This window comes from Rhinoraja longicauda, chromosome 14, assembly GCF_053455715.1.
Source record: "Rhinoraja longicauda isolate Sanriku21f chromosome 14, sRhiLon1.1, whole genome shotgun sequence".
In the NCBI taxonomy this organism is placed as follows: Eukaryota; Metazoa; Chordata; class Chondrichthyes; order Rajiformes; family Arhynchobatidae; genus Rhinoraja; species Rhinoraja longicauda.
In genome coordinates, this window is record NC_135966.1 from 39,655,854 (window position 1) to 39,680,705 (window position 24,852).

The following is a 24,852-nucleotide window of genomic DNA, read 5'->3' on the forward strand; positions in this document are numbered from 1 at the left end:
GCCGCTGATCCGAACCTTCAACAGCTTGAGGGCGTCATCCGCCGTGGCTGGCCTGAACGACGGTCTTCCCTGCCGGCTGGTGCCGTGCCCTACTTCCTGGTTCGGGATGAACTGGTGCTGCACGCGGGCGTGGTGGTGAAGGGTCACAAGGTTGTGGTGCCGGCTGCGCTGCGAGATCACTACTTCCAGACTGCCCACAACGGACACCCAGGGGTGGAGGCCACGTTATCCCAGGCCCAAGCACAGTTTTACTGGCCTGGCATGGTCAAGGACATCCGGGACAGGGTCTCCGCCTGCGCTGCCTGCAACAGCCTATTACCTCATCAGCAGCGCCAGCCTCTCCTGCAGCAGCCGGCTCCCGAGTTGCCGTGGATGGCTGTTGCCGCCGATATTTTCGAGTGGCGTGGCAAACACTACCTGGTCCTGGTGGACTCCTACTCCAGCTGGTTCGAGGTGGACCTGCTGCCGTCCCTCACGTCTGCTGCCGTCATCGGGAAGCTTCGCCGCCACTTCTCTACCTTTGGTTCCCCGGCATCCCTCCAGTCCGACAACGGCAGCCAGTTTACCAGCGCGGAGTTTGCAGCTTTCGCCACCCGGTGGAACTTTCGCCACATCACCAGCAGCCCCGAGTACCCGCAAAGCAATGGACTTGCAGAGCGCGCTGTCCGCAGCGCTAAGGAACTGATGGAACGTTGCCGGCTTGACAGTTCGGACTTGTACCTTGCCCTCCTCAACCTCCGCAACATCTCCCGGGACCCCGCGCTCGGTTCCCCTGCCCAGCGCCTCATGTCCCGCACCACTAGACCCCCTATCCCCGTCTCCCAGCAATCCCTGCAACCCACGGCTCGGAGCCCTGCCGCTGTCAGGGAGCGCTTCACTGAAAAGCAGCTCATTCAGAAGCGCTCCTTTGACAAATCGTCCCGTCCCCTTCCACCTCTGTTCGCTGGCCAGGTTGTCCGGATGGAGTCCACCTCCGGTCACCACCGGCTGGCCGTGGTCGTCGGCAATGCTGACTCTCCACGGTCGTACCTGGTCAACTACGAGGGCACCGTGTACCGTCGTACCCGCCAGCACCTGATGCTGGTAAACGAGCCTGCACCGCCTCCCGCGGTCCCGTATTCACCTCCCGTCCAGTCCCCGGTGCCTGATGTGCCTCCTGCTCCGGTACATCCGCAGTCGCCCCAGCCCCCTTCCCCTCCCTCGCCTGCGCGTGTATCGCTTCCCAGTCCTCCTCCTTCCCCTGGTTCCCCAGCCTCTGTACCCGCACCCGTCCATGCTGTTCCTTCGACCGGAGGGGATGGTGGGTTGCGCACCCGCTCTGGGAGAGTGGTCAGGCCGCCTGTCCGGTACGGTGTGTACGAGTAGTCTGTGTTGTGCTGCATTCTATCTGCTCCCTGCTTGTAGTTTGAGCCTAGCGCATGAGCCGTGGTCACTTTTGTTTCCAAGAGGAAGGATGTAGATCAGTGCATGTTCCTTTAACATAATGACCTCACCACTACTAACCACTCCCCATTGTCTCTTGTATAATTGTAGCTTCCCCACCTCCAGCTCGCTCTCTAGTTCCAGTGATGACCACGGACAGCTAGGGCATAACTTGTGTAGTGAAATTAATAAACAATATCCAGTAAAAGACTCTGTGTGCAAAGGACGTCTCTTTACACTATCCAAAAGCTTCTTAAATACCATTATTGTATCTGCCTCCACCACCACCCCAGGCAATGCGTTCCAGGCCTCCTCCACCTTCTAAACACTAAACATTATTACCTTTACTGGAAAGCACTGACAGGATCGGTTAAAGTCAGCATGGATTTATGAAGGGGAAAACATGCTTGACAATCTTTTTTTAATTAAAAAAAAAGCCTTTGACAAAGTCCCACACAAGAGATTTAGAGATTCGTGTGCAAAATTAGAACACATGGTATTGGGGGTAGGGTATTGACATGAATAGAGCATTGGTTGGCAGACAGGATGCAAAGAGTAGGAATTAGCGGGTCCTTTTCAGAATGGCAGGCAGTGACTAGTGGGGTGCCGCAAGGTTCTCTGCTGGGACCACAGTTATTCAAGATATATATAAACGATTTAGACGAGGGAATTAAATGTGACATCTCCAAGGTTGCGGATGACACAAAGGTGGGTGGCAATGTGAGCTGCGATGAGGATACTCTGAGGCTGCAGGGTGACTTGGATAGGTTGGGTGAGTGGGCAGATGCATGGCAGATGCAGTATAATGTTGATAAATGTGAGGTTATCCATTTTGGTGGCAAGAACACGAAGGCAGATTATTATCTGAATAGTGTCAGATTAAGAAATGCCTTAATGTACGATAAGTGTGAGGACTCTCTTCATTGCTTCTAGCTCCCTGTCATAATCTTTGCCCCCCAACATTTATGAAGCATCTGGATGAAATCCTTAATCACCAAAACATTGGTCATGTGGGGCTGAAAGACCTGTTTCTCTGATGTATAAATCTATGACCATGAAGGCCGATGAAACAAGATGGTCCATTGTCAGTCAATGGCCTGAAGTAGTCCTATGGTCCTTGAATACTTGCGAAGAGTGATGAAGAACCAGAATAGATACACCATGGAAAGCAAGGAACGGCAGATACTGAAGTCTTGACCAAAACACAAAATGCTGGAGAAACTCAGCAGGTCATTTGGATGACAACAAGCATGGCAAGATTAGCAAGTTTGCTGATGATACAAAAGTGGGTGGTTTTGCAGATAGTGAAAGTGGTTGTGAAAAATTGCAGTAGGATCTTGATCGATTGGCAAGGTGGGCTGAGGAATGGTTTATGGAATTTAATATAGAGAAATGTGAGGTGTTGCATTTTGGGAAGTCTAACATGGGCAGGACCTACACAAGGAATGGTAGGACTCTGAGGAATGTTATAGAGCAGAGGGAGCTGGGACTGTAGGTGCATGGTTCCTTGAAGGTGAAGATGCAGGAGATCGGGTGGTCAAAAATGCTTTCAGCACATTGGCCTTCATCAGTCAGAGTGTTGAGTTGGTGAGACCGCATTTAGAGTATGGTGTTCAGTTCTGGGCACCATGTTATTGGAAAGATGGTGTCAAGCTGGAAAGGGTACAGAGAAAATTTACGAGGACGGTGCCAGGACTAGAGGGTTTGAGCTCTAGGGAGAGGTTGAGTAGGCTGGGACTCAGAGTGCAGGGGGATGAGAGGTGATCTTATAGAGGTGTATAAAATCATGACAGGAATAGATCGGGTAGATGCACAGAGTCTCTTGCCCAGAGTAGGTGAATCGAGGACCAGAGGATATAGGTTTAAGGTGAAGGCGAAAGATTTAATAGGAATCTGAGTGATACCTTTTCACACAAATGTGGGTGTATGGAACAAACTGCCAGAGGAGATAGTTGAGGCATGGACTATCCCAACATTTAAGAAACAGTTAAACAGATACATGGATAGGACAGGTTTGGAGAGATATGGATCAAATGTGGGCAGATAGGACTAGTGTAGCTGGAACATGTTGGCCAGTGAGGGCAAGTTGGGCTGAAGTGCCTGTTTCCACTCTATCACTTTGTGACTAAGCAGCATCTGTGGATGGATTTGATAGGCCACGTTTCGGGATGGGAGCTTTCTTCAGACGACACCATAGTTATCTGATAAAGTTCCTGTAGAGCATGAAATTTAAAATAAACTACAAACGCTGGAAATCTGAAATAAAACAGGAAACACTAGAAACAACCCATCAGGTCAGGCAGCACTACCAACTTTGTTTCTCTTCCCTCAGCAACTGTCTGATATGCTGAGTCTTGTTGTTGAAAGCGGGGGTTTCTTTTTCTCATTTTTACAATACACACATGAATCGATGTTTCCTGAAACCACTTGGCTTCTCTATGTCCATTATTACCAGATGCTTGGAGAAAAGGAATAGTGGACGGTTCGTGTCCAGACCGTTCTTCAGACTCAGAGTCAGGGGAAAGGGAAACGAGAGACATAGACGTTGATGTAGAGAGATATAGAACTAATGAATGAAAGATACGCAAAAAAGTGACGATAATAAAGGAAACAGGCCAATGTTAGCTATTTGCTAGGTAAGAACGAGTACAATGGGACTCAACAAGATGACTTTGAAGCTGGTGCGACTTGGGTGGGGGAGGAATGGAGAGAGAGGGAATGCAGGGGTTACTTGAAGTTAGAGAAATCAATATTCATACCACTGGGTTATAAGCTGCCCAAGCAAAATATGAGATGCTGTTCCTCCAATTTACGCTTAGGCCTCACTCTGTCAATGGAGGATGCCTAGTTCAGAAAGGACAGTGAGGGAATCGGAAGGGGAAATAAAATGTTTGGCAAACTGGAGATCGCGTGGGTTCAGGCAGACTGAGCGAAGGTGTTCAGTGAAACGATCACTCACGGGGCGATTGTTTCGCTGAACATTTTTGCTCAGTTCGCCTGGACCTCCCTGACACTGGGCGATCATTTCACTGAACACCTTCGCTCAGTCCGCCTGGACCTACCTGACACTGGGCAATCATTTCAATCATCGTTTCATAGTGGCACTTAAGAGGTTTTTAGATAGGCACATGAAATCAATAGAATGGAGAGATATGGAGCACGTACAGGCAGAGGAGATACGTTAAACTTAGCATCATGTTCAAACACAGATAGCAGGTGGAAGAGCCTGTACTTTTGCTGTATTGTTTATGTTCTGAATCTCGCGATAATAGATCATTTGACCCACATTTTTTCTCTTGAGAGGGAAGTGTGTGATTGGTGACTACACCCTAAACGGAGCTGCAAAGTAATTGGTAACATCTCTCCTTGCTTAACTTTTCTCCATTTCAGGTATCTTCTGCTATACATGCATTCTGCCTGTAGAGTTTCTGCAATCAACATTTGCATTATTGGGTGCAAACTCATTATTGGGTGCAACCTCATTTATAATGACATATAACATGGACATGGAACCATTTAGCACAGGAACAGGCCCTTCAGCCCACAATGTCTGTGCCGAACATCGTCCTAAAACAAACGCTTATCAGGCTGTATATAATCTGTCTCCATGTGGTAATCTAAAAGCCTCGTAAACGACACTATTGTATCTGTCTCCACCTCCAGCCCTGGCAGTGCGTTCCAGGCACCCATCCTGTGTTAAATATTTGCCCCACACATCTCCTTTAAACTTTGCCCTTCACACCTTAAAGTTATGTCCTCTAGTATTTGATCCCTTCATCCTGGGGAAAAGGTTCTGAATGTCTACCAAATCTGTGCCTGTCATAATTTTATATACTGAATCGCTTCTCCGAAGGTTGTATAAAATGAGCAATGAGCTTTAGTTTTTAGAGATGTTGTGCCAAAACGGGTCCTTCAGCCCACTGACCAGTGATCATGCAGACCAGTGATCACATTGTCCCTAGTATGTAGGATAGTGTTAATTTTACAACTTTACTGAAGCCAATCAACCTACAAACCTGTACGTCTTTGGAGTGTGTGAGGAAACCGGAGCTCCTGGAGGAAATCCACACAGGCACAGAGAGAACATACAAACTCCGTACAAACAGCACCTGTAGTCAGGATCAAACCCAGGTCATGAGCACCAGAAGGCAGCATCTCTACTGTAACACCACTTTGCCGCCACTACCATGGTCTCAGGCCCCATGGCCCACCGAGTCCATGCTTTTGGTCCACCGGGCTGCATGTGGATCTGCTCAATGCGGCATTTTCAGCAAAATTGCTTTTTTCTGTTCTCATCTTTGTGAACTCTGTAGTTGTAGAGCTCAATGTTCACTGCTCTTTGCAATGTTTGCAATTCTGTTGTAACCCAGGTGGTTCAACATTGCTGTGACAGGTCTGCACGAGTCAATTTGTCTGCAATTGATTGGAGGTCATATTAGCTTCACATGGTAGCATTAAACAAACAAAGTAAGCTAGCTTACACAAAAAAAAACTCTTCTCTCTGTTGAAACTATGTTAATGGATAACAATGCATTCTTTGCACGATGGTCTTCAATCCACATTAATACGCAATATCTTGGTGAAATAAATCCGTTCCTCTCATTTCAAGGCAGCTTTCAAGACAACCCATCCTCAAGTGGCAGAGTTCGGTTTAATGATATGCCGGTGGTTATCTGTGAGGCTCTTAATGCTTATCTTTAAAAGCTGAACCATGAAGTGGTCAGATTTAATCAGGGTTTTTTTAATGGTATAATTTCTTGTAATAGGGAGTAGGCAGAGTTACGGGTCTGTCCCACTTTAGGCGATTTTAAGGCGACTGCTCACCGGGTGTCGCGGGCATGATCGTGAGGAGTCTTCCAAAAATCGTAGTGGATCTCAGCGCGTCGCTGAGAAATCATCCGGTTTGAAATTTCTCCGGTATCGTTGCTTATTGCGGGCGCTGTCGCATGCTGTCCCCAGGTTTGATAGGATCTTTTAGATGCATTTAGAAGCCCATAATATTAAAATAAGTAAAGTCATACCATAAAATGCTTGTGTTTAACCAATTTATTGACAGTCAGGACATTTGACAGGTAGATTGGAGGCGACAGTTTGACGGTCAGGTAAGCGTGGGAATTTTCGCGATGTTTTTGGCCTCAGCCATTACATTTAAAGTGGGCTCCAAATCCAGATATGCAACCCAGAAACCAGATATACATCTCCCTTACGTTTTCAAAGAATGCCCTCACACTTTTCACAAAAATCCATTTAACCACTTAATTTTTTTTTTTTTTTAATACAGCTATTAGTAAACTGGAAGTAAATCCAGTTTATTCCTTGTTACAGTGAAGCTTGGTTTTTAAGTAACCCATACAAGGTGTTATAGTTCAAAACTCTCAAGTACTTACCGACTTGTCAGTGATTTCAGCGAAAATTAGGACACCGGAGAAGCATTGACAGCTTGGGAATTTCGTTATGTTTATGGCCATCAGCCATTACATTTAAAGTGGGCTCCAAACCCCGATATGCAACCCAGAAACCAGATATGTATCTCCCTTACATTTTCAAAGAATGCCCACACACTTTTCACAAAAATCCACTGAACCACTTTAAAAAATTTTTTTAATACATCTATTAGTAAACTGGAAGTAAATCCAATTTATTCCTTGTTACAGCGAAGCTTGTTTTGTTTTTTAAGTAACCCATACAAGGTGTTATAGTTCAAGTGCTTACCGACTTGTCAGTGATTTCAGCCGGAGAAGCATTGACAGCGTGGGAATTTCGTGATGTTTCAACCTGACTCGGCATTGTCGTGGTCATTGTTGTCGGGTAAAAGAAAAGTTCAGCGATCTGCTAAGACTTTGACAGTCGCCGGCAATCGCCTTAAAATCGCCTAAAGTGAGTTAGGCCCTATAAGGAAGGTTGGTAGCAATGTTAGTTATAGACATCTGTAGCAATTCTGTTACAGAATTCTGTTTATTGGACTATTCTGTCCTGGTAAACAGGGATGTCCAGTATAAATATAGGATGGCACATTGGTGATGCATCTGGCTCAAGCAACTTAGGGGATTGCCTCCGGGTGCTCTAGTTTTCTCCCACATCCCAAAGACGAGCTGGGTTGATAGCTTGTCTAGGAAGAAAACTGCAGATGCTGGTTTAAATCGAAGGTAGACACAAAAGGTTGGAGTAACAGCGGGTCAGGCAGCATCTCTGGAGAGAAGGAATGGGTGACGTTTCGAGTCGAGACCCTTCTTCAGACTGAAGCCTGTTCTTTCAGACTGAAGAAGGGTCTCAACCCGAAACATCACCCATTCCTTCTCTCCAGAGATGCTGCCTGACCTGCTGAGTTACTCCAATTTTTTGTGTCCACCTTGGGCTGATAGCTTAATTAGCTACTGAACATTTCCCCCACAATAAGTGGCTGATGCTAGAATCACAGTGGTTTTAATGAGCATTGCTGAAAGAATAGGTTACACGGAGGAGAAATAAGCAAAGGAATAATGTGGGTAAGGTTGTTTTGAAAGCTGGCATTGACTTGATAGACCAAATGTTCTTTCACTATGTCATAACAATGTTTGAAAAATATGAGATCCCTCGTTCCACGCTTACTCAGCCCCCTGGTCCTGGTCGTGATTAGGTCCTCGGCCTGAGGTGGGCACTTACACTTGTAATCAGGAGAGCCCTGATATCCAGTGAGAGGAACACTGTGAGAGAGAATATGTAGGAAGGAACTGCAGATGCAGGTTTACACCGAAGACAGACACAAAATTCTGGAATAACTCAGCGGGACAGGCAGCATCTCTGGATAGAAGGAATGGGTGATGAAGGGTCTTGACCCAAAACATCACCCATTCCTTCTCTCCAAAGATGCTGCCTGTCCCGCTGAGTTACTCCAGCATTTTGTGTCTATACTCTAAGAGAGAAATCGAGCACAGCATCAGGTAGGTGCCAGGATCTACAATGACTGCAAGGAAATGAGAGCAGCAAGGAGGGCATTGAATGACAAATGAGCAAAGAGAAAATAGCTCAAACCTGGAAATCTGAAATTAAAAAAAATAAAACTCTGGAAGTTATCACCAGGATTTGCAAAGCCATTGTATGCATATCTTTAATTACAAAGGTGCCAATATGGTGGCCTGGAATAATGTGTGACACTAAATTCAGGGAATACATAAATATGCATCTTTTACCCATGTCAACAGCATGTATTGAGTCCTTTCTACATCGGGCACAAAGCGCTGGAGCAACTCAGCAGGTCAGGGGGCATCTCTGGAGGACATTGAGAAGTGTCCCGATCCAAACTGTTGCCTATCCATGTCCTTCAGAGATGCAACCTGACCCGTGTTTTGTGTTCTATGCAAATTTCCGGCATCTCCAGTTCTTTAAACATCCTGATAAATCATCCTAAATGCAGCTCAAGATTATATCCCCAAACTTAATTTGTTGAAAGGCAGCTTGTGGTAGCCACATCATCACTTTGTGAACCCGTATGCTCAAGTTATCAATCCCGACCCCTTAAACCTCCTACGCCCAGTTACCTATTTCGTAGCTTACAACCCTGAGGTCCACTTACCTTATAATTCAGGTAGCAGTGGCACATTATCTACTACATTGGACCTCACTCTTTAGGCACTGAGAATTACTTGGTATTTACCTTCCAGGGCCTGAAATTATGGTGTGTTAGATCACTCTGGCCTGATATCCAGATCTCAGTTAGTGATCTATGAGAGAAACCTGTAAGGGGTTTCTGCACCGAGCTTTCGCCCGACCTAAGGTCCCCGTGCCTTGCTCTGATCCCTTGACCAGGACGCGCACACTGGTTCCCCGTGAGTGGTTCGACCCACTCACCCCCTACGGTTCTAGACACTGGACTTAGATGCAGGAGCGCTGATAGTGCAGAAAAACTCAACCAGACCAGATTTGAAGACCAGGGTTTAAATGGAAAAGGCTTTTATTGAGCGTTTGGGACTATTGTACATGAATGCTCTTCACAGTTCTATAAGACATATCTATAAGACACATACCGAATTACATGAATACTTTTGACTATGAATCATAAAACGCACAGTTCTACAAGACATATACATGAATACTTTTGACTCTGAATTCTAAAACGTACAGTTCTACAAGTCATATACACGACTGTAAGATGGGGAACGTACGACACATCGCAAAATTGGCCAACACATATTTACTTATACACCCACGTTAATTAAACCACCCTCCCCTCTACATTAAACTATGTCCAGGATGTGCAGGATCGGGGTACATGCTCACCATGGGGCTATTACTGGGGTTACTGGCTGTTCGTGCTGCTTCTCCGCTGTTCTCCGTGCCGTTTGTTGCCTCCTCTGACTTCTGTCTTGCATGCCTTTCTTGCCTGTCTTTTTTTCTTGCTTCCTTGCGTGCGGTTTTCGTGAGTTTAAAACCCAAAAATCGTGGCCAGTTATACTAATTCTGACCCGTCCTATCTCCCGCCAGATCTCGGGATCTCTTTGTTTCAAAGATGGGTATTTGAGATTTCTCTTTGATCTGCGTTATTCCGGGGGTACCGGTGATGACCAGACGGTCTATTAATCTGTTTCTCGTTGAGAGGTGATGGGTTTAACTGGTTTCCCATCTCCTGCCAGATTTCTATGGGCTATTGTGCCCCCTTAACGAAATTAACTGTGTAGGTCAGCTTGGGGCATTGTGAGTATGCTGATGTCAGCGTCCCAGTGTCTGGACTTCGACCTGGTTTCGCAGGTTTCTGCACGGCCAATATCCATCCATTGTTCTGGCCGTAGCTTTGCAGAAACCTAGAGACTGGGCTGTGGGGTTTTTGCTTTTGTGGCTGGTCACGAGGTCCCGCGGCCATCTTGGGACCCACTGATTGTGACATCCCTTGTTAAAAAACTGACCGCAGCCTTTCTCCGCTATCAGCCCCAGTCCCGTATAAAATGTCCAAACTGCAGCTCTTTGGTTTTGTTGTTTTGCAGAATGAGGGAAAACTTCTCAAATCGTACAAACCTCTTCAATAGCAGCCCAAAAGGAGGCGAGAAAAGATCAGAGAGAAGATAAACCTGTTTATCTATAACCAACTGTGACAAGGCACACTACAAAGTATCAAGAAATAGAAAAATTGCAACCAATTGTCAATTATCTTCAACAACTTTACAACTGATTCAATTTGTGGCATGCTCATTGCTTTTACATGCACTAACATTTTGCTAATTTGTGAATCTTGTTAATCAGAATTTGCTTATATTTTGGTTTGAATGGAGTTTTCAAAATTTCTCTGTACAATGGATTCTTGATAGATTTACTCATGTTCCAATCATGACTGCTTTCAGTTAAATCACTGGGCCCCATAGCAGAAGCGTTCACATCGCGGGGCTGGAAACTAGAAGTGTCCTGAGCTAATTCTGCTACCACCATCATCAATTGTACAAGTGATGGCTCCCACTGACATGCCTGCATTAGGCCCATATGCCTCTAAACCTGTCCTATTGATGCACCTGTCTAATTGCTTCTTAAACGTTGCGATCGTACCTACCTCAACTACCTCCTCAAGCAGCTCGTTCCATACACCCACCACCTTTTGTGTGAAAAAGTTACCCCTCAAATTCCAATAAAATCTTTCCCACTTCACCTTAAACCTATGCCCTCTTGTTCTCGATTCCCCTACTCTATACAAGAAACTCAGTGCGTCTACCTGATCTATTCCTCTTATGATTTTATACACCTCTATAAGATCATTCTTCATCCTCCTGCACTCCAGTGCTTCGAACTAATCTCATAATTTATAAACTTGTTTATTTTTAAATGAAAGGTGATCATTAATGTTATGTTCTGCGTTGCCGACTATCTGAAGCTAAAACAAAATTTTGGCACTGTGTAAGATCTTGAAGTCGACCTCTTTAACATCACCAAGATTATCAATTCTTCTGTATAATTCCACAAATGTCAACCCACTCCAGGTAATCTGCTGCCAGAAACCGATACATAATTTTGTTAACAGCAGAGTTGACCATTGACAGGAACACCTTGTAGATTTCTCATTCTTCATCGTCCACTTGTTTAAGATCATCTAAAATTCTGCCCTGTGTACCTCCAATTTCAAGTTCCCTTCAAACATCATTGTGGTGTTTGCTTAACTATATTAGCTCCTGACTGCACTTTATCTCAATTTAAAAATGTTCCATCTCTTTTCCAAATCTCGTCGTAGCTGCCCTCCCCTTTTCCCAATAGCTCCAACCCTCTGAGAAATGCTCAGTTTTTCTATGCTGGCTTCTTGGTATCCTAAATTTTGATGAATCCTTCATTTACTACTGTGCCTTTAGCAACCAAACTTTAGTATTTTTTGCCTTCCCCCTCTTTCATTCTCCTTTCCTCTGAGTGGAGTTTGCATGTTCTGTGATTGCGTGGGTTTTCTCCTGGTGCTCTGGTTTCCTCCCACATTCCAAAGACATGCAGGTTTGTAGGTTATCGGTCTCTGTAAACTGTTCCGAGTGTGCAGGCTGGAACTAGTGTGAATAGGTGATCATTGGTCGGCACAGCACGGACTCTGAGGGCTGAAGGGCCTGTTTCCAAACAGTATCTCTAAACTTAACCAAACCAAAAGAAAGTCAAAATGAACAGCATCTGTGGAAAGAAAAACAGATCTAAAGTTTCAGATCTAATTATTAAAGATCAGAAGTGGAGAAGAGAGATTAAAAGATAGTTTTAAATTGCAGTGAAGGGGAAGGAAGGGATAGATAGGAGAAAGGGAATCCCTGTGAATGAATTAGGCCAAGGTTTCCAGCGGATGAGTTGTAGGAAATGTCCAGTCAAATAGGATAATGGTGGGCCGTTAGAGGGTGATATTACAGACAAGGAAGAATAATCTGTTGAAACAACAAACCACAAATGCTGGTTTATACAAAAGGAGATAAAGTGCTGGAGTAAGTCAACAGGTCAGACAGCATCGCTGGAGAACATGGATAGGCCATGTTTTGGGTTGGGACCTTTTTTCAGTCTGAAGAAGGGTCTCGACGCGAAACGCCACCTATCCATGTTCACCAGAGATGCTGCCTGAGCCACTGACCTACTCAAACACTTTGTGTCCTTTTAAGCATAATCTGTTATTAGTAACAAGGCAGTAGGATGTGTCCACAAGTCTTACTGCACAAATGGAGAGAGAAAAAAATGAGCCAAGATCACAGGTAGGTGACTTAGAAGTGGCCAGTTCTGACACAGACAGAGAAAAAAAGTTAATTGAAGTTGCTTTAACTGGGTAGGCAGGTAGATTAGAGTGGGATGCAAGCAAAAGCCCATGAGTGTCTTCTGTAAACTGAATACAAGTATTTTCCAAAGCCATCACCTGTGTTTTCCAAAGCCAATCTGTGTTTTGTTTCTCCAACATAGAGGGGATCACATTGACAACATAGAATAATTAGATTTTAGCAAGGTCTAAGCAATGCACTTTGACACAACAAATCTTTGGTTGCTGGCTGCCTGCAATGAGACTTTTTCAATTTCTCTGGTTGGTCATTTAGTTTGGTATGGTGGCTTGCAGCTAAAAGGACGTTGAGTCAAAAGGCCTGTTTCGAAGTTGTGTATATCTAGAACTGTCCTTAACTAAAAACAAATCCCATTTTATAGTGGCCTTCTTCAACATCAGTGGAAGAATTTAACTTGGCAATGTCTAACATGTGAATGCGGGGCCTTACTATCTGCAAACAGCTGCACTGTTTGCTCACAACACAAACTGTCCTGTTTACTCACTACAAGCAAACAGTGCAGCAATTTGGAGACGTTAAAATCTCACAATCACCAGTTACATATTATACTTCCAAAATGCAGGGACTGTAAAGCGCTTATTGACATCCAATTATGAGATCATGGATCTGCAGCAAAACACAAAGTCCTAGAGGAACTTAGTGGGTCAGGTAGCATCTGTGGAGTGAATGGGCAGGAGATGTATCGGATGGAGACCTGTCTTCAGATCCCAGCATTTGCAGTACCTTCTATCTGCATTTGGGTCTTCCTTTGTTCATATATGTTTACAGTTGGTTGTGTTACTTTCCATTATTTCTGGACATTTCTGGTTTATTTTTAGTTTAGTTTAGAGATACAGCATGTAAACAGGCCCTTCTGCGCCAACCAGCGATCCCCCATACACAAGGGACAACTTACAATTTTTACCAAAGCTAATTAACGTGCAAACCTGCACGTCTTTGGAGTGTGGGAGGAAACAGGAGCACCTGGAGGAAATGGGGAGAATGTACAAAATCAGCACCCGTAGTCAGGATCAAACCCAGGTAATTAATTGGCGCTGTAAGGCAGCAACTCTATAGCTGCACCACCGTGCCAACCCACAAGGTTGAAGAAGCTGTAGAATTCCTTTTTGCCATTGACCTGGTGAGATCATTTCTGTGGTTTCACTAGAACATCAGAAGCGATCCTGCAAACTCAATGTTTTACAAACAGGAAATTAATTACTTGTTTTATGAAAAATGCGCCCGTTTGGTTCTGCGAGTGGGAAGATGCAAAGTTTTGTTTGAAATATAATAACTTAATGACTTTGAATAGGGTCCGTGTCAACTGGCAGTCTCAGAGAGAATGGTTGGTTAATAACATTGTGGTCAACAGCACATTCCTGAATCCCATGCTTGGGAATTGAGGTGTGGAAGTACTGTACATCATGTCAAGTCAAGTCAAGTCAATTTTATTTGTATAGCACATTTAAAAACAACCCACGTTGACCAAAGTGCTGTACATCTGATTAGGTACTAAGGAAAAAAAAAAGAAACATACAGTAGGATCTCTAGGTGAGCGACGACAGGCAGCCAAACACAATGGCGCGGCCATCTTGAACAAAATGTTTAACTAAAGCAGAATGGTGTCCCGCGGCCGTGCCGCACCGGGCGATGGAAGGCCCCTTGGCCGAGCCGCGCCGGGCGATGGAAGGCCCCGCGGCCAAGCCGCACCGGGCGCTGTTCAGTCCCGCAGCCGAGCCGCACCCGGCGATGGAAGCCGCACTGGGCGATGGAAGGCCCCGCGGCCGAGCCGCACCGGGCGCTGCTCAGTCCCGCGGCCGAGCCACACCGGGCGATGGAAGGCCCCGCGGAAGAGACCTAAAAAAAGAAAGATTTCCCCCACCCACAAAGGTGGTCTAAAAGGCTTTTGGCACATTGGCCTTCGTTAGTCAGAGTATTGAGTACAGAAGTTGGGAGGTCACGTTGCAGTAGTATAAGACGTTGGTGAGACTGGGGTTGAGAGGAAAAGATAGGTCAGCCATCATTGAATGGCGGAGTAGACTTGATGGGCCGATTGCCTAATTCTGGTCCTAGAACTTATGAACTGAAACACTGCAGGCAACCTACAGAGGCCAATCAATCTACAAACTCGTACATGTTTGGGATGTGGGAAGAAGCCAAAGCACCTGGAGAAAACCTATATGGTTACAATGAGAATGTGAAAACCTCACGCAGACAGCTCAAAATCAGGATCGAACCCGGGTCTCTGGCACTTCAGTCAGAAACGCTTCCAATTTGATATCTAAACTTTATGCTCATTGTGGCTCGTCTGAATGAGGCCGCAAATCTGGAGGGAAATATAAGTGAAGATAAGTAGTTTATTTTCCTTATGTTTTAAATTAGATCAGTTATATGTGTTTTTAAAGAGATGCAACTGGTCGAGCTGCTGCTCTCGGGCAGATCTCGGCCACTGTCTGTGTGGAGTTTGCACGTTCTTCCTGTGACCCCTCGTGCTTCATCCGGGTGCTCTGGTTTCCTCCCACATCACAAAGATGTGCCGGTTTGTAGATTAATTGGCTTCTATAAAATTGCCCTTCGTGTGTAGGGAGTGGATGCGAAAGTTGGATGCAATTAAACAGTGTGAACAGGTAATCAATGGTTGATGTAGACTTGGAGGGCTGAAGGGCCCTGTTTCCATGCAGCTCTCTTTCAATAAATTATGCAATTGTTTTTCCATTATTTCTGGACAGTCCAAATCATCTTAAATGGATGATTATTAAGGGCATTTAGAAAAAGCTGAAAATATATTTGAGAGTGCAGCCCTTCTAATTAGGGGCTGGCCCTTATGGTTCACTGCCTCAGATTTTATTTTAGTTTTGTTTAGCGATACAGCACAGAAACTACTGAATCCACGCAGCCCAGTGATCCCCGCACACTAATACTATCCCATAGACACTAGGGCCAATTTACAATTTTACCAAGCCAATTAGACTACAAACCTGTATGTCTTTGGAGTGTGGGAGGAAACCAGAGCTCCCAGGGAAAGCCCACGTAGGTCATGGGGAGAATGTACAAACTCCATCCAGATAGCCCCCGTAGTCAGGATTGAATCCGGGTCTCGGGCGTTGTAAGGCAGCAATTCCACCACTGCCATCTACCGTGCCGCCCTAATCTGATGACATTTGGAGAATGCTCTCTTCCGAGGCAACTGCATCACAGAGGAGTCTAGGTCAAGTAGACCCGTTGGACCACAGACACAAAGGCTGACCTTGAGGATCACACGGGAAGCTGGCACAAAGCTTGGTTCAATTTGTGAATGCTCTGAGCTATCAACAACATTTTTAATAATGTCAGCTTTATTGGTTGGTTTCGGTAACAAATATTGCAAAGGCAACAGAATGCTTTTGTTTAAAGTGTACAGATTATCTGATGACTGACCAATGCCCAGGTATTCAAGCCAAGGAGGAAATGAAGAAACAAAGAACAGCAGATGCAAAGATAGACACAAAGTGCTGGAGCAAACCATCCTTTTTCTCCAGAGATGCAGCCTGACATGCTAAGTTACTCAAGCACTTTGTGTCTATTCAAGGAGGAAATGATGGGCAGATCTAAGCAAGATCATCTCCAGAACAAATTAGGATATTTATAGCATTGAGATATTTATTAGTTCATTGCTCAGGATGTCATTTGGCAGTCTGGAGATATTACCGCAGATGATCAAAACCTGGTAAAGGAGGGTGAGTCTGAGAGTCACATTGTCAGAGGGCGAGGAAAGGAGGGTGAGTCTGAGAGTCACATTGTCAGAGGGCGAGGAAACAGATCCTTTGGTCCAACTCGTTCATGCCAACCAAAATGCTCCATCTGAATATCTGCCTCATCTGCCTCCGCTGCAGCTCATTCCATATACCTATCATTCTCTGAGTGAATAGTTTCCTAATGGATTTTAAAGGAAGCAATTCCAGACCTTGGGACCTCAACTGAAGGAATGGCCATCAATGGCCTTAAAATCGTGGATGTGTAGGAGGTAAATATTTCAGAGGGTTGGAAATGTTGCAAAAATGAGGAATGGGAGAAGCCACAGAGAGCAAAGATGATTGTTGTCATCAATTAAGTATATTCATCTCTTTGGGACAGAGAATTGCCAACATTCACCCATCCTTTGAGCAAAGACAATTCTTCTCAAGTCAATCTTAAATGGATGAGCTTTCTTTCTGAGACCCTGGCCTAGAATTCTAGACCATCCAGCCAGGAGTAACACACACTCAGCATATTCCCTTTCAATTCCCTAATAATTTTATATGTTACAAGATAATCATCTCTTAATTTTCTAAAATTGAGGGAGTATGGACTAATTATATTTAACCACACCATGCAGATCAACCCTCACTCCACTGGAATCAATAAAAACAAAATTTGTTGCTCCCTTTTCAACAAGTAAGTGTAGTTCAACAGGAACGATAAGTTTGTTGCAAGGAACACCAGTCATTTCCTTTGTAGGCCATCAGCAGGAAACGTAACTAGACTTTAGAGATACCACGCGGAAACAGGCCATTTGGCACACCGAGTCAGTACTGACCAACAATCACCTCATACACTAGCAGTATCCTACACACTAGGAAAAATTTACAGTTTTTTTTACCAAAGCCAATTAACATGCAAACCTATACGTCTTTAGAGTTTGTGAGGAAATTGGAGTACCCAGGGAAAGTGCTCTATCGTAGTTCTTTTCTTTCTCAACATCAAAGAGACTACATTTAGTTTAAGGAAGTTTAGCTCACACCTTTATTCAGCTGTGAAATCCTTTCAGATTATTTGTATCGTTTTGCTTGTTCATTTTATTTATCAATTTATAAGGTCATAAGATCATGTGATAGGAGCAGAATTGGGCCATTCGGCCCATCAAGTCCACCATTCAATCTGGCTAATCTATCTTTCCTTCCTGACCCCATAGAAACATAGAAACATAGAAAATAGGTGCAGGAGTAGGCCATTCGGCCCTTCGAGCCTGCACCGCCATTCAATATGATCATTGCTGATCATCCAACTCAGTATCCCGTACCTGCCTTCTCTCCATACCCCCTGATCCCTTTAGCCACAAGGGCCACATCTAACTCCCTCTTAAATATAGCCAATGAACTGGCCTCAACTACCTTTTGTGGCAGAGAATTCTCCTGCCTTCTCCACATTACCCCTGACACCTGAACTAATCAAGAATCTTTCTATCTCTGCCTTAAAAATATCCATTGGCTTGGCCTCCACAGCCTTAATTTCTTGATTATTCTTCACTGATGTTTTATAAAGTAACCCCTTTCTAGGGGTTCTGTTTGTGTTTGGCAATGGGGGGAAATTTTCTTTTAGTCTATCAACCTGGCCTCTCATTGTTATTCTCAAAGTTAATGGAGAATGTTACGACTTTATGATTGTCCTACCTCATCATAAAACAGCGTCAACTGGTGCTCCTGCTCCTGCATATATTTATGTAATGTTTATATTTTGAGTGTAGGCAATTCAGAAAGTTATTGATATTCAGATACTAAATGAATAAAGATATTGGTGGTGTAGAATGTGAGATCTCAAATGCTAGAGTGCCATCTATTACCGATAAGATCTTATTATTGAAATGCTTGTGAGATGCAGTATGTAGTATATTCAGACTAGTTCTATGTTATCTCACTTTATTATTAGCTCCCTACACACTCGAGCCAATTTATGGAGGCCAATTAACCTACCAACTGTCACATCTTTTGGATATGGGAGGAACTCGAACTTCCTGGAGGAAACTCATCGGGTCACAGAGGGAATGTGCAAACTCTACACACACAACTGTGAGGCAGCAGCTTTAGCAGTTGTGCCACCGTGCCACCTTATGGAGGGTGTATGGATAGTGAAGGATCAAGAGAGGTTGAGCTGGTGCTCGTCAGTGTAAACCATGATGCCACTAAATAATCCTGAATCAAATCCCCAATAGAACTAAAATTGTAAATGTCTCAGATCACATTTTTGTGCATTTCACACATAGATTTGGGGTCATATTGCATGGAAGCAGGCCCAATTTGTCCCTGTGAATCAATTTGCCTATTTAAGCTGGTTTCACATGCCTGTGTTTCACCAATATCCCTCTAAACCTCTCCTATCCATGTTCCTGTCCAAATGAATTTCAAACTGTTGTTATTGGACTTACCTCAATCACTTCCTCTGATAGCTCGTTCCATATACAAATCACCCTCTTTGTGGACAAATCTTCCCCTCAGGTTCCCAATAAATCTTTCACCTCTCACATTAAACCACCTTAAACCCTTTAGTTCTTGATCCCCAATCCTGGGAAAAAACACTGTGCAATCACCCCATCAATGCTCCGCAAGATTTTAAACATGTCTGTAAAATCGCCCTTCAGTCTCCCACACTTGAACAGTTAAAGTCCTAGCCTGCCCAACCTCTCCTTACAACTTAGTCCCTTGAGTTCATGGCAATACCTTTATAAATCTTATCTGCACACTTGAGAGAAGGAATGGTTGACGTTTCGGGTCGAGACCCTTCATCTGAAGAAAGATCTCGACACGAAACATCACCCATTCTTCCTCTCCAGAGACAGTGCCGCTGAGTTACTCCGGCATTTTGTGTCTATCTTCAGTTTAAACCAGCAACTGCATTTCCTTTCTGCCCATTTTATCTGCACTCTTTCCAACTTCATTTTTTTGGCCATTGTGCTGCCTGACATCTGACAATCAACAAATACAAACTTCTCAATTATAACTCGGCAAGCATACATTATCATAGAAAATAGAAATTAGGCAAAAAATAATTTATTCAGATATAAATATGAACAACAATAACATCAATTTTACAATATAAAAAATATTTCCACATTATCATTTAAAACAAAAACCATCAGATTAATTCCTTACAAGAATCTCAATGAGAGAATCGCATAATAAATAAATAAATACTATATCATTTTTGATTATTACATTCCTTTGAAACAAGATCTTAAAAAAACAACATATTCAATTAATCTCATCAATTAATTTGAAAATGTCATAAGCATTTGTTTTGAATTGAATCAAATCGTTGATTAATTAACCTGGTTGGTGTCACATGCTGTAACGTTTCCCTTTCAAGGTTTTTCAATCTGACCAAAGTCCAATGTTATCTTGGGTTTAAGTGACTTCTGCCCCGGCTGTTTCTGTTAATGACTTGTAAAAGGTCAGTGAACCTTGTCAGGAACTCTCGAGACCTCACTTTCGCCACTTCAGGCTGCGGGCAGTCTATTCTCGACTAAAATGTATTTGAAATGTATGATCAGTGGAAAGAAAATTCAAAATGGTGATTCTGAAAGTAGATATTCTAAAGAAATGTGACATACCGAGTTTCCTTTTTCTACTTCTAAGTTTGACAGGATGCGTTCCATAACAATGCTGAGTTCACCACGATTGCCATTCGACACATTGACTTTCTTCAATCCTTCGTGGAACTTGCCAAGAATGCCATTACTACATCCAATATCCTAATGGGAAAAGCAACAGTGAATTGGTTTTATTGCATTGATTGTTTACCTTTAAGGCTGGGCTTTTGTCCATCAGGACACTGCTGTAAATCATCCACTTGTGATATTAGCTTAATTATTCCCTCTCTGTTAGCACAGCCTGACCCATTAAGCAATCATTCAGTCCTGCATTTTGCAATATATTACATTTCTTTGCATTATCACCGTCCACCCATCGACAAATGAATTTAACTAAAACAAGTTCAAAGTGTCAGAAGTTAAACCGGGATGGAACGTATGCAGTAAATGGTCGGATCCTAAAGAGTGTTGTAGAATAGACTTGGGAGTACTGGTTAATTGTCCCATGAAACTGACAACAGTTTCAGGGTGGTGAAGAAGGCATTTGACATGCTGGCCTTCTTCAGTAAGGGCATTGAGTATAGGAGTTAGGAGTTGTGTTACAACTGTGATGCAGCAGATGACCTGTTGGGCTGCGGAATACCAGGTGGGTCATGCGGCTGGATGCAGAAGGCTCGGCCAGCTGCAGCCTATAGGGGAAAGCCGCCATACCATCCCCCGAAGGTCAGAGATTAGACAGGAAGGAGCTGGTGACGATGAACATGAGGAGCAAGGCCAGTAGGCGAGCGAACCGGGGTCTTGTCTTCCACAGCCTCAACGTCAGCTGCGGAAGATGCCCCTGGTCACAAGGGCAGATGGACAAGGAGAGGGGCTTTGGTTCACTGGATGATCCGGACAAAGGTGACAGCTGGAGCCCATGCCGCAGCCTGCGATTGGCCTGGATCAGGCTATGCTCCATAAGAACTAGAGTGCAGACCGGACTGGACTTCGGAATGGCACCAAAATGTGGCGCCTCTTGCATGCCGTCTCAATGGAGTGTTTTTTACACACTTAGCTGATCAAGGATTGTACTTAGGTCTGGCAATACATTACTGAACTACTCAATTTCACTGTGCAGTTGCATATGTGACAATAAAGCACCATTGACTAAATGTACACATTGATGGTGAGACAATCATTGGAGTACCATAATCTGTTCTGGTTATTGGCAGGATGTCATTGAGCTCGAGAAGGTTGCAGAAAATATTCACGGGGATCTTACCAGGACTGGAGGGATGACCTTATTGAAGTATAAAAAACTATGAGGGGTACAGGTAAGGTGTACAGTCACAATCTTTATTTCTCTGAGTCATAGAATCTAAAACTAGAGGGAATAATTTTAAAGTGAGAGTGTAAAGTTTAAAAAAAGAACCCGAATAGCATTTTTTTTCTATTAGGATTTATCTGGATAAATTTATTTGGTTTCATACGTGATAGGAGCAGAATGAGGCAATTTGGCCCAAGAATTCTACTCCGCCATTCAATCATGGCTGATCTATCTTTCCCTCCTAACCCCATTCTCCTGCTTTCTCCCCATAACACCTGACACCCATATGGTTTGCAGTGCAGATAGAGTAGACGGTCAGAGTCTTTCTTCCCATAGTGGAAATGTCAAAGGCTGGAGGGCATAGCCATAAGATGAATGGGGTAAATTTTAAAAGAGATGTGTGAGGCAAGATTTTTACACAGAGCATGTGGAGAGTATCTGGAACACACTGTCAGGGGTGATGGTGGAGGCAGATACGATAGATGCATTTAAGAGGCTTTTAGATTGGTACATAGATATGTAGAGTGGCGAGATATGGATCACCTGCAGGCAGATAAGATTAGTTTATCTTGGCATCATGTTTAGCACCGACATTGTGGGCTAAAGAGCAGGTTCCTGTGCTGTTCTTTTCTATGTGCTATATGCTATGTTCCATAGGACCACAGTTAGAAGGATAGATTAGAGAGGCAGGGGTGTTTTCCTGTAGAAAAGGCTGAAAGAGATCTGGCAGAAGTATACAAAACATTGAGGGGTCAGGACAGAGTATTCCCTTTGGAGGGGTCAAGGACTAGTAGTGACATGTACAAAATAAAGGGGAAGAGAAGTAAGAATGGTAAGTAAAACGAACAAGTCGAATTTTTTCTGTGCACTTTATGGTTGCAATCTGCAATACACCACTTGCAGATGTTGCCAAGTTTATTTGAGGTTTTCACATAGTTGCGGGGTGAATATATTGGTGGACAGAAATTTACAAGGCAACAAAGGGCATGGGTTGGAACTAGTGAGTTGCTCCATTTGGGGGCAGTCTGGACATGATGGAGTGTCATTGCGGAACATGATGAGGTGCTTCCACCACCACCCACTAGAGCGTGTTCCATGCACCCACCATCCTCTGGGGTTTTTTTATGTAGAGGGTGGTGGATGATGGGAGTTTGCTGCCAGTGTTGGAGATGGAGACAGATACGATGGTAGATTTAAGAGAAGATTTTAAATAGGCACTTGGATATCCAGGGATATCCAGGGATTGGAGGGATATGAATCACGTGCAGGCAGATGAGATTAGTTTATCTTCAGCACGGGCATGGTGGGTCGAAGGGCTTGTCCCTCTGCTGTACTGTTGTTCTATGCTCTACGATTGGTCTCCTTTGGTGCTGGAACCATTCCATATTCCATGATAGATCAAGCAAGGAAGATAACCCCAATTTTGCAAGGTCCAGCTCCCTGAAAATGCTTTGCCCTCTCTTGCCCGCTGACCTGATTTTAAAAAACAACTTATTAGGCATCATGTAAATTCCCTTCTGAAAATTATTATTATTGAATCTACTTCCATTTAGGCAAGCGTTCAAATTAACAATGATAAAAATCCTTCACCAGTTTATTTTTCCTAATATTTTGGATTTCTGCCTCTCACTTCTGCGGCTCCTGATTGCCTCTTCGGGACAGTAGAATGTGCTTGACACTGGGGTGCCTTAAAACATAGACCCACTACCCTCTTCTCAGGGCTAGTAAATATATTAAAGTCCTCATTCCAAAGAAAACCTTCATTTTTCACAATACTGTAATTTTAAAAAACTTACCAGGTTAATCCTTGGTGTGTCCATATTTCTTGGAAGTGCCTAAAAGGAATGAGATTTATTTATATTCATGTCTTACAAAAGGGGAGTGAAAGCCAAGGAAGTTTAGAGAGAAGTTTGGGCACTTCTCAGCCTTCATCGTGAAACGTGAGATAACACAGGAGAAGGTGGGTGGGATCTGCACGGCACTGCGACCTCCGTACGGTCGTCTGCAGAGTTTCAGCTGAGGGTGGAGTTCCTGATCACAGCTGTCAAAGTGCTGGGAGGTGCAGAGTTAAAGCAGACACTCCCCCTCAGGAAAGGAGGCAAAAACCAGGACGTCAACTCATTAAGTCTGCTCTTGCACTCTAAAAGTGGACCCTTAGGTGAGACTGCAGACGGCTTCTTCTGCCTGATCTCCTGGCTATAGACATACTCTCACCAGTGACAAATGCAGGGTGTAATCAATCAAATAAACTGCTGAAAATATACTTCTCATGATAGTTGAATAGCTATTAAACAAAAAAAAAGCTGTCAATAGCAACTGAACTTACCTTTAAAATCTTATCTTTGTTGGATCGAATGTCCTGTAAAATCTCTGTAATCCTTGAAGAAGCATGGCCACAATAGTTACAATAACTAAACAAAATCAGTACGTATAGAAAGATCATCTTGCCACAATGTTCAAAAGATGTTGGATAAGTACTAGTTTCACACAGTTGTTATTGCTAATATACACACACGTGTAATTCAATTTATACACAAAATGCAGGAATAGTACTATTGTCTTGCTGTGGGTGGAGTGGGTGGGGAATGCCACTTACGGTTATTAAGTGTTTTCATTTCTCATAGCTATTGTAATCCTGTTTGTGCGCTGTTTCCGCTGAGAAAAAAAAATGCTTAGTCTGGAGAACACAGGATTTTCTGAGGCCGAGGAGTTCCTAATTTTGTTGACTCTAAAGTTCCTGCTTTCACGGCATTACCAAGGTTACAACTGGCATTGGTATCTGCTGTGATTTATCTCCCATGCATTTTTCCATGAGCTCTCTGCTGCACCCTGCTGCTTCTCAGCCTTTCTCCGTGCACACACCAATTTATTCTACACCGAGGTTTACCCAAGTGTGCCGCTCATCAGGAATTGAGATTTACTGAAGTTTACAAGGAATCGTTGATTGAAGGGTTGTACACAATGCAAGTGGATGGGAGGGCAATTTACTTGATTCCTTCTCTCCAGGCTGATTATTTTCAATGTTGATTGTCCTGCGGAGAGCTTCACATTGACGAGGTTCGTGACTTTGATTTAGGAAACTCCATTTGAACAATGTCTCTCTGCCAGTCATTGGTTGTGCAGTCAATGCTTCCTCCCTCCACTCTACATGGAGATGTTGGTGTCCTGCTAAGTTGTCCCTCTGGTGGTTTTCCTCTTGCGCCTGATGTTCTGCTCCTTCCACCGGCTCACCGTCAGTCTCCTGATCTGTGTGTTGCCCTTGTTCTGACACTGGCTCAGGCCTTTGGATTGCAAGAGTGTAGAGCAAGCAATGTTGAAGTCACTGCATCTGACTGTCCCAGGTTGTTCCAATCTGGAAAAGGTACCAGAATCTCATTTCCAAAAGGACCTGTGATGTTTCCCACAGCAATGTAATGCAGTGGTTGTGGTGGGTCTATGTATTAATGAGGAGACGGGAGAGTAGATGGTTGTCTCTGTTCTCTGAGATCTATTCCTCCATTGCTGAGCGGAGAAAACATTAGGCAGTGTGAGCCCCCTAAGGATTAAGGCATTGTGTTTCCAGAAGCACGACATTCATCGTCAGG

The 24,852-nt window shown here is 44.0% G+C and overlaps 2 long non-coding RNA genes across 3 annotated transcripts in view; one reads left to right on the plus strand and one right to left on the minus strand.

The window, feature by feature from the left end:
• Nucleotides 1-24,852, plus strand: part of LOC144599926 (uncharacterized) — a 60,128-nt gene that overhangs the window by 18,666 nt on the left and 16,610 nt on the right. For both annotated transcript variants that reach the window (XR_013548056.1, XR_013548055.1), the window contains exon 3: nucleotides 21,174-21,275. This is a non-coding gene — a long non-coding RNA (uncharacterized LOC144599926). The remainder of the gene's footprint in view (nucleotides 1-21,173; nucleotides 21,276-24,852) is intronic.
• On the minus strand, nucleotides 19,551-23,917 carry LOC144599924 (uncharacterized). Its single transcript, XR_013548054.1, has 4 exons — nucleotides 23,865-23,917; nucleotides 23,065-23,103; nucleotides 19,984-20,124; nucleotides 19,551-19,895 (listed from the first exon to the last, which is right to left on the minus strand). It is a non-coding gene; the product is annotated as an uncharacterized LOC144599924 (long non-coding RNA).